This window comes from Dama dama, chromosome 20 (genome assembly GCF_033118175.1).
Source record: "Dama dama isolate Ldn47 chromosome 20, ASM3311817v1, whole genome shotgun sequence".
Classification (NCBI taxonomy): Eukaryota; Metazoa; Chordata; class Mammalia; order Artiodactyla; family Cervidae; genus Dama; species Dama dama.
Genome location: NC_083700.1, coordinates 47,611,788 through 47,622,987, shown reverse-complemented (window position 1 = coordinate 47,622,987; position 11,200 = coordinate 47,611,788). Strand labels below are relative to the sequence as shown.

The 11,200-nt window shown below is 39.3% G+C and overlaps 1 pseudogene; it reads left to right on the top strand.

The window, feature by feature from the left end:
* The first annotated feature begins 4,115 nt into the window (after nt 1-4,115).
* LOC133040231 (large ribosomal subunit protein eL39-like) lies at nt 4,116-4,457 on the top strand (annotated as a pseudogene).
* Nucleotides 4,458-11,200: the final 6,743 nt, after the last annotated feature.

The window sequence follows — 11,200 nt, the reverse complement described above, 5'->3', positions numbered from 1 at the left end:
TGGCAAGAAAAATAGCTGACTTGCAATGGAGTAGAAAGAAGAGGTTTGGAAGAAAGTGTCTTTTAAGAAAAGCTTCCAACGAAAATTTCAATCAATATTTTTAATCCCAGAAGACTAGATAAAATATGATATTATGTCCCTTGCACTGAGAGATTGTGACGAGGGTTGTTTCTCAGTGTAGGTAGGAGAGCAATGTGCCTCTTATGGTACAGCGTGGACAGAGAGCCACACCCCAGCATCTCAACAATGCCTCAGACCTAAGGTAGTGGCCCTTGGATGCCACATTCTTACTGAACCAGGTGGAGTCCTGGTTTCACAGCTATGCTTGGAGACACAAATGTCTGCCTTCCCCGTGAAAGTCAGTGAGAGGAGCTGAGCATGAAACAAGTAATATACTCCACGTCCCTCCACTAAGCATCATTTGACTGCTTATTAAAATAACCAGACAAAATTGAGTGCAGAGGAGAAGCACTGATTGCTTTGAAGCCTTCACTTTCCCATTTAGAAATGTCTTAGATTACTAATTTTGATATCAAGTTTTCTACCTCTAGGAGTATATATGTATACATATGTATTATTGAAAGCCTATTTTATTGCTTCTTTTATGCTTTCAGGGTTTTGTTAAAACAGGGCTCTCACCCTTTACCCTTTTCGCTTTTTTCCCCACCTTGTATGTACTGCACAGGCTATTAAACTGTGTGCAGGTGATTGATCTCTTTAATAAAAGCAAGTTCTTTAGTAAGCAAAGAGTGATAAAGATAAACAAATGTACTGGTTTGTCCAGTGCTTTGGAGATTATGGTAACACGGGGGCATCAGGAAAGCCTATTAACAGATAAGTTAGATGAAACACATCCATTCTGATCTCAGTAAGTCGAGAAACCATTCGCTTTAAGTTAATTTTATCCATGTTTTCTCTTCATTTGTAATACTTTGTGGGTTTTAACAGAAAATATTTAATAGTGTGCAGTGCAGTCCGTAGATAAACGATCTTGGCAATTTCTCTACATAACTGCTTGTCAAGCCCTTTAGCAAGGTACACAACGCCCTGCAGTTTATCACCTCTCTTTCTAGATTGTTTCAGAAGATCATTGAGAGGGCCGAGACTCCCCAGAGTACTGTGCTCTGATCCTGTCATATTTTTAAAAATGCCGGAAAGTGTAAGGCTACATGGTAAGATGGTTTTACATAGGCATTGCTTGAGCCCGTCACCATGGCGCACTCTTTCCATGGTAACCGCTGTTTCCATGGCGCGTACCGTGGGCTTCTCCGGAGAAGCTGAGGGCTTTATGAAGATGCTTACCCGCCCACAAGTGTGCGCACACACACTTGCCTTCTTTCTCTCTCAGGCGCAGATTCATCCCACCATTTATGTGAATTTAGGCACATATTCTGACAAATTCTGACATTTCTGACTAAATGGAGCAAAACTAATTTTAAAATAAAATCTGCTTTTCTTCCTATTATGTGATGAGACAAATAACCACTGATGCAGCCTTTTTGAATGATGCAGAAATGTAACAAAAGCTGGTGTTGTTCTCAGTGACGTGGATTAACAAGATAAAATCTCGGAGGCAAAATTTGACAGGAAAACAGTCAGCCCTGGACCCAATTTTCTAAATGTATCTCCGTTTCTTAGACTCTGAGTTAAGTCTGTACTCAGCATCATGTTAGATACTATAGCACATAAAAGAAATTTATTCCCACAGGGACCTTGCATTTTCTGCAGGCTTGGGGGAATGAAGTTTAGACATATATAATAATTAGAAAACAATATAACATTGTACATAATCAAAATAAATTGTTATAACGCCAGCATATTTAGGCTTAGGGGCAAATAATATAGCTGTTATTTATTTTAAAATATTTTTTCTACCACTTTTATCCTTAGGACTGGAGAAACCAGAACACTTTAGGAAAATGTGCTGGTTTAGGTAGACATAATGGTGCATGACTTTTTGAGGTGCTGATTAAAATCCCAAGATTTAACAACAGTTGTTCTTTTGTTATTGATTTCAAAATTAATAGCTTATCCTTTTATAGCATAAGTGGTTCCTTTGGAAATTAACTTCCAAATACTTTAAGTGTAATGTTGAGTTTTTATCTGGTCAATGTAAATATTTAAACCAGATCCTCATCCTCATGATTCTTCTTATGTAGATATATGAGATATATATATATGCTATATGGCATGTGGGATCTTAGTTCCTTAACATGAGTCTCTTGCATTGGAAGGACAGAATCTTAACCACTGGGCCATCAGGGAAGTTCCATGACTCTCCTCATATAATCTTTATGCTTTGATAAAGCAGAACCTAGTTTTGGAGTTAAATTATCACATTTGAATTCTGGATCTCTCACTTATTGACTCTGTGTTCTTGGCCAAATTAACCAACCTCTCTGAATCAGAGCAACAAAAAATTATTGATGAGTTCCTCTTAGTGTAATTGTGAAGATTAAATGAGATATTGATATGCCCAATAAGTGGTAGCTTATTTATTGCTTTTGCAACAAATATATGATTGATTTCTGTCCCTTGGGTATTTAGCATATGGACACTCAAGCAGGATAATATAACATGTGACCCACTGGAATGGAAGCTCCATAAATACAGGGTGGTGCCTTTTTCTGTTTTGTTCGCTGTTGCGTTATAGGCCAGTGCAACACCAGCTGCACAAAGTAGTTATGCAATAATATTTGTTGGAAGGTTAAATACCATAAGAGAAAATTATGAATATAACCAAACCTGGGTTATGAAAGAATATTTACCAGTGGAAGTGACATATAAGAGCACCAAGAAACAGTGAGTTAGCCTGGGGAAGAATGGGGATTTGATTTTGTGTGAGAGATACACTTTTCACTTGCTTTTAATCTGGGGGCTGTACCTTGTGTGTGATGTCTCCATGGCTAAATTCTTACATTTTTTATTTGCATTTCTGACAAATTGATGTGCAATAAGAAATGAGTCTTTACTTAGCATTTACAACATCCATACTGGAATTCTCAACTAAAGCTAATACTAAATTATGATGATCTAGGCCTCAGGAGATTGGTGTGGCCACAACCTGCTTGCTCATTTGAAAGGCTCGCTTGTGTATGCACTCATGTATTCATTTATTAGATACATTGATTCATCACCCACTCATTGCAAGACAGTGGCTATGGACTAAGGTGGGAACAAAGATTGATCATCAGGCATTGAGTTCGTCCTTAAGGAATTGACAGTTTCTAAAATTTGGGGGTTTGTGGGAGAATTGATGATTAGAGAATAGGGTCTCTGAAAACCATAGGTTATGCCTAGTGTCCCAGCAGCTATTTTGGCATAAGAGACATAGAAACCAGCAGTTCAGGCATCCAAATCTTTCCCTCCTAAAGCTAAATCAAATGATCTCTTAAAATAAGCCCTATTTGAGCACGGTTCTTGAAAACTGATCTTGGTAAAAGGAAGTGTACATAGATATACCCAATTCATTTTTTTTTCAAGGTACATTTATTTTGTTCCCAAATGTGCCTAACACTTTCTGTAAAGAGTTTTTATTTTTCTCAGCAATAAAAATAAGATAACTGTGTGGGGCAACCAAGAGAACTCAAGTCTAGAGGTCACAGGAAGATTCAGAGTAAAAATGATGGAAATTCTGAATCAAAATGAATCTATGATGACATTATAAAAGTGTTATGTACCTCAAAACAACATAGTCAATAATAACAAGGATTTGAGTCAGTGGAAAGGAAGGGAGAAGGTATGAGAGAGAACCTGCAAAATATGAAGGCAGAAATGAGTCTGGTATATTACGTTAAGTGAAAGAACCCAAACACAAAAGACCACACATTTTATGATTCCATTTATATTAAATGTCCAGAGAGGTCAAGTCTGTGGAGACAGAGAATGGGGATGCATATGGGAATGGGGTTAACTGTAAATGAGCATGAAGGATCTTCTTGGAGTGATGAAAATTTTCCAAGACCACATTATGGTAATGGTTGCACAACTAGGGAAACTTAATGAAAAATGAATAATAAACTTAAAGTAGGTGAATTTTATGCTATGCATATGATGCTTTAAAATGTTTAAAAAAAAAAGAAAACAACAGAAAGAAATGAGTCTAGCTCTTTTCTCTTCTCCGCCATCCTATGTGCAGTTGAGTTCTGTCCGCACCATGTCTTCTCACAAGACTTTCAGGATCAAGCGATTCCTGGCCAAGAAGCAAAAGCAGAATCGTCCCATTCCTCAATGGATTCGAATGAAAACTGGCAATAAGACATTGGAGAAGAACCAAGCTGGGTCTATAAGAAGCCTCACATAAAAAGTGGCACACATGTTAAGATCACTTATTTAAGCAGCCGTATCACAGTGAGAACATCATTACTGTAATGCTTGGCTCCTGATGTTTCTTATTTCCTCACTATCAGTCTGAGACCAGTAATAAATATGATACGTTACGTTGGAACTGTTAAAAAAAAAAAAAAAAAGAAATGAGTCTAGTGTGAGTTAGGGCTAGCAAGGAAATTGACATGGTTGTAGTACAATAATAAGAACAGTCTCAGAGCAGAGAAATAAATTGATCAAAGTCACACAGCTGATAAAATGTAGAACTTGGTAAGAGGTAGAACTGTCCGACTACAAGTAAGACTAGATAAGTGAAGTGATGCCAATTAGGATACAATACTGGATTAATTGGGAAAAGAGAATGGGTTTTACTTGAAAAGTTACTTGGAATATTTTTGACTCTTCAGTAGAAAGAGGCATGGTTGCTGAGAGTGGCATTTTAAGAAGCTTAATTTTAGAAGTAGCATTTTAAGAAGCAGAATCTATAGGTGAAACCCTGTGTTAAATGTTCTGGCATTGGGAGGATCTATGTGGTATTTTACCTTGAGGATTCGCCTGGGTCTCCATCTTGGGATTCACCTTGGCTGTTCTTGGGGGGACAATTATGGGCTTTATATACATAGATGATAGTGCCCTACCAGTATCCAGTCACTCTTTTGTTTTCCTTGATCTTATAAATATCTGGTCACTATGCTTAAGAAGAAGGAGCCATATCTACTTAAAAATCTTTCTTCTACTTGACCTCCAGTCTATATTCACTGTGACTTATGTGGATACAAAGAGAACAATAGTCATTGAGTTTTATTATCAATTGTTGATTCATTCATTCATTCAACAGAACTTCCGTTGAAACTTTCAATATGCAAACCATTACTAGGTACTATAAGAAACACACGTGAGAAGAACACATGTTCCAAGGCCTCAAGGATGTCACAGTCTGGAATCCTGCCTGTGAGATATCAGGCCTTGTAGAGCCGCCAGGTGAGTGTGTTCCTCCCTTCACCCGAGTCTGCTGTGTACGTGGAACAATCCTAATAGTTCTTTTCTTAATCATTTTGAGAAGAACAAAGTCAACAGGGCCGTTCCTTTCTTTGATATTTGAGATATTCTTGGAATGGTATTTCATTGCCCTTTGGTAGAATAGCTCATGAAAACCAAATAATACTTTGTGTAAACTACAGACTTCCTTGAAAGAGTGTGCTTGAAATTTTTGATTCAGCTAACTTTCTGTCAAGTTAAACATCCAATGCCAGGAAGGAATTTGAGAATTTTGTAGAAAATTCTAACATATTCTTACAAATTAAGAAAGAGTTAAGAAAAATTCATTATAGTCAGGTTTGTAGGATCTTTGTTTTGTGAAAGGTATCCCCCAAACTTATTTTTTTCAGTTTTATTTAGATATAATTGATGTAAGGTAAAGGTGTACAGTATAATGACTTGTGTAAATATTGTGAGATTCTCACCACAGTAAGTTTAGTTAGCATCCATAACCTCATATGGTTGTAATTTTTTTCCCTTGTGATAAGAATGTTTTGGATTTATTCTCTTAGCAACCTTCAAACAGACCATGCAGCATTGTTAATTAGTCATCATGTTGTACATTACATCCACATTTAACTTACTTATAACTTGAAGTGTGTATCTTTTGATCACCTTTACCCAATTCCCCCATCCCTCACCCATGCCTCTGGAAACCACAAATCTGATCTCTTTTTCTATGTTTGTTTTAGATTCCACATGTGAGATCATACAGTATTTGTTTTCTTCTGACTTATTTCACTTAGCATTGGGCTTCCCTTGTGGCTCAGCTGGTAAAGAATCTGCCTGCAATACAGGAGATCTGGGTTCAATCCTGGGTTGGAAAGATCCCCTGGAGAAAGGAAAGGCTACCCACTCCAGTATTCTGGCCTGGAGAATTCCATGGAATGTATAGTCCATGGGATCACACAGAGTCGGGCACAACTGAGTGACTTTCACTTCACTTAGCATTATGACCTCCAGATCCACCCATGTTGTCACAAATGACAAGATTTCTTTCTCTTTTATGACTGAATAGTACTGCAGTGTGGTGAGTGTATACAATCTATTGTTCAGTCATTCAGTTTTGTCCAACTCTTTGTGTCCCCATGGACTGTAGCACACCAGGCTTCCCTGGCCTTCACTCTCTCTCAGAGTTTGCGCAAACTCATATCCATTAATTTGGTGATGCCATTCAACCATCTTATCCTCTGCTGTCCCGTCTCCTCCTGCCTCAATCTTTCCCAGCATCAGGGTCTTTTCCAGTTAGTATACACTCATAAATTTATACATATATATATATATATATATGTATGTATAAATTTTTCTCTTTATACATTCATTTAGCATTTTCTTTATACACTCACCTGTAAATGACACTTAACTTGTTTCCTTCTCTTGACTGTTAAAAGCAATGCTATAATGAATGTGGGGGTACAGATATCTCTTTGACAGAGAGATTTCATTTCCTTCAATTATACTCAGCAGTGGAATTGTAGATCATATAGTAGTGCAATTTTTAAATTTTTGAGAAAGATCCTTACTATTTTCCGTAGTGGCTGCAGCAATTTACATTCCCACTAACAGTATACAAGGATTCCCTTTTCTGTACTTTCTTGTCAGCATTTGTCTCCTGTCTTTTTCACACTAGCCCTTCTCACAGATGTGAGGTAATATCTCATTGTGGTTTTCATTTTCATTTCCTAATGCAAGGAGATCAAACCAATCAATCCTAAAGGAAATCAGTCCTGAATATTCATTGGAAGGACTGATGCTGAAGCTGAAACTGTAATACTTGGCCACCTGTTGCGAAGAACTGACTCATTGGAAAAAACCCTGGTACTGGGAAAGACTGAAGGCAGGAGGAGAAGGGGATGACAGAGGATGAGATGGTTGGATGGCACCACTGACTCAATGGACATGAGTTTGAGCATGCTCTGGGAGTTGGTGATGGACAGGGAGGCCTGATGTGCTGCAGTCCATGGGCTCGCAAAGAGTCGGACATGATTGAGCAACTGAACTGAACTGAACTGAATAAATAATGACATTGAGTACCTTTTCAGATACATATTAACCATTTGATTATCTTCTTTGGGAAATGTTTGTTCAGGCTCTTTTTCCATTTTTTAATTCCTTTTTTTTTTTTTTTGCTATGAGCTGTATGAGTTCTTTATATATTTTGAATATCCAGTCTGATTTTTAAATAATTATTATTGATTTAAAGCAGTTGGTGCTCACCCCAATTTTGCATTTCTAGCTACCTACATATATGGACATGGTGGGAGGAGGTTTCTTTCAAAAGTTCTCTCAAATCAGCCTAAAGGGCTTATTAAAAGCATGGAGTTCAAGTGCTCTAAGTATCATCCCTTATTTTTCAGTGGAGGAAGCTGAGGCTTGAACAGACCAGAACCACATTGAGGCCACCTGTTTAAGCAGCGGCAGTACTGCTACTATCAGTACAGCACCAGAGACCTGAAGCCAGGCCCCTGAACTCATTATTATTGGACATTCTTGGATCATTTGTTTTAACTTCCTAGCAATTCACAGTTAAGTCACTGAATTATGCCCTATGAAATACTAACAGTAGAACTGATTTTTCCCATTCTCCTACCTTCCCACTAGTCATTCAGTATATACAGATTATTTTAGAAATATATTTCTAAAAGATTAGCTTTTAAGTGTCACCAAATTTCCACCAGTTCCTTTTAGTCCCTCCGAATGAGTCAGAATACTGTAAAAGTTTAGAAAGAAAAAGAAAGAAAGTGAAGTCTCTCAGCCGTGCCCAACTCTTTGCGACCCCATGGACAGTAGCCTGCACCAAACTCGTCCGTCCATGGGATTTTCTAGGCAAGAGTACTGGAGTGGGTTGCCGTTTCCTTCTCCAGGGAATCTTCCCGACCCAGGGATTGAACCCAGGTCTCCTGCATTGTAGACAGATGCTTTACCATCTGAGTCACCAGGGAAGTCCTGGTGAAAGTTTAGAGCAGGGGTTAAAAAAACAACAACTGGATTTTGGTCTTGTTCTACTATTTATTAGTGACCAGAGCAACTATGTCATCCTGCTTCTTTAATTTATATTCAGAGTACATCATGAGAAATGCTGGGCTGGAAGAAGCACAAGCTGGAATCAAGATTGCCGGGAGAAATATTAATAACCTCAGATATGCAGATGACACCACCCATATGGCAGAGAGTGAAGAGGAACTAAAAAGCCTCTTGATGAAAGTGAAAGAGGAGAGTGAAAAAGTTGGCTTAAAGCTTAACATTCGGAAAACTAAGATCATGGCATCCGATCCCATCACCTCATGGGAAATAGATGGGGAGACAGTGGAAACAGTGTCAGACTTTATTTTTTTGGGCTCCAAAATCACTGCGGGTGGTGACTGTAGCCATGAAATTAAAAGACACTTACTCCTTGGAAGGAAAGTTATGACCAACCTAGATAGCATATTATAAAGCAGAGACATTACTTTGCCATAAAAGGTCCGTCTGGTTAAGGCTATGGTTTTTCCAGTGGTCATGTATGGATGTGAGAGTTGAACTGTGAAGAAAGCTGAGCACAGAAAAATTGATGCTTTTGAACTGTGGTGTTGGAGAAGCCTCTTGAGAGTCCCTTGGACTGCAAGGAGATCCAACCAGTCCCTCCTGAAGGAGTTAAGTCCTGGGTGTTCATTGGACAGACTGATGCTGAAGCTGAAACTCCAATACTTTGGCCACCTCATGTGAAGAGTTGACTCATTGGAAAAGACCCTGATGCTGGGAGGGATTGGGGGCAGGAGGAGAAGGGGATGACAGAGAATGAGATGGCTGGATGGCATCACCACTCGATGGGCATGAGTTTGAGTAAACTCCAAGAGTTGGTGATGGACAGGGAGGCCTGGCGTGCTGCGATTCATGGGGTTGCAAAGTCGGACACGACTGAGCGACTGAACTGAACTCAGAGCAACTTATTTTAATGTTGCTGATGGATTACATTAGTGTTCTACAAAGTTTCACTTTGTTTCAGCTCCTCCTTGGTTGTGGGGGAGGGGTCCCATATTTTTCCACTCCAGTGATGTCAGTTTTGGCTGTGTCATTTACTCTGTTCAACATATTAAGAGGAAACTTTGATCAGAATGTTAGTAGCACAGAGTACCAATGTTAAATGATTTGGTTTGGTCTCTCATGCTTCTGCTATTAGCCATAAGAGCATGATCTGAGTTCAATTTGTAGCTTGGAGTCAAAACATACTTGCAGCCTGGAGCCTGATCAACTAATCCCAGTTTAGTTCACAGAGCCTTCCTAGACAACCCATAAACTTATTAGTGAGAAAAAGAAATCTTTGTTGCTGTAAGTCACTGAGATTTTGTATTGTTTGTTTTGCAGCATTGTCATAACAATAACTGACTAAAAACAATTTCTCTATGCCCCAAATGCCTGATCTATAATGTGGAGTAATATTTGTACTAAACTTATTTCCAGTGTTTGAGATTCATTGAGATGATATATGTAACATATTTAGAACATTGTCACCTTGTAGAAAATTATGTCATCCACTATCATATGTTATTATTTAGTGAACCATACTCTCCCCAAAGTAAGCACATAAATAAAGACATGTTAGTGTGCTTATATCACCTCCATAAAACAGTAAAATCTGCCAGTGGAGGAGAAGTGCAAGCAAACACTATGAGAACTGCACTTGCGGTGACACTTCTCTTGGTTATACTTCTCCCCCAACCCTCCAGATTCATGCTATGATAATGGGCAGCAAGAGCTCCTTGATTGGTAGTGGGTCTCTTCATTCTGTAAAACTCCTTAGCTCTTCTGCCTATGCCTGCCATCTCTAGAGTAAATTTGAATGTAGTGTTGGTGGCTGGAGCAGATATCTAACTGATATCCCCTAGACTGATGAACTGAGCATGAAAGTACTGAATGCTTTCTACCTCAGACACTTGTATATCTGTATTTTTTGAAGTTTGTTTAGTAAGGTAGCCAGGAAGTGCCTCTGGGGCAGCCCTCAAACCATGAGAATTGAAGTTGGTAGATCAGTACTCTAACTTTCTCACCCCTCTATGAGACATTTTGAGGAATATTCTACTAGATTCCAGCAGAACTGAGTCCTGTGCCTGCTCAGTTGCTAAGTCGTGTCTGACTCTTTGCAACCCCTGTAAACTGTAGCTCACCAGGCCCGTCTGTCTGTGGGATTTTCCCAGCAAGAATGCTGGAGTGGGTTGCCATGCCCTCCTCCAGGGGATCTTCCTGACCCAGAGATGGAACATCTACTGGCAGATGGTCTCCTGCATTGGCAGGCAGATTCTTTACCACCGAGCCACCAGGGAAGCCATTCCAATAGAATTGAGCCCCAGTTTCCTCAATGATAACTTGTTCACTGGCATATCATTTACTGGGTTTTCTCCCTTTTCTGTCTCAGTAGTCCTTCCCCAACTTGTACTTCCTTGAATCATATCCCACTAAAATGCCTGAATTCAAGGCTCTTTCTCAAGACCTATGTTTGGGCCAATGAACTCAGTGGATTAACCCATGTTTACCCCTTTTACTTACCCTGTCTGCTTGTGGGCCAGGAGTACCATGGTAGACATTTACACTTACGTTGATACACTGGTAGCAAATTTTCAGTATTTTTTCCCTTGATTCTGCAGGTAACAAGGCCAGTGTTTTTCTTTGGACAGGATTGTTGTCTGTGGAGGGGAGCTTCTTCACTCCCCTTGTACTCCCCTTGTACCCCTCTCAGGGGCAGCCCAAAGCAAGTAACTGATTGATTCAGGGGTTCAAAGCTTGGCCCTCCCTTGCCTCAATTTGATATACCTCTGAAGGGGATTCCCAGAGTCCTAGCTAACCACAGAGTAGGAATGGC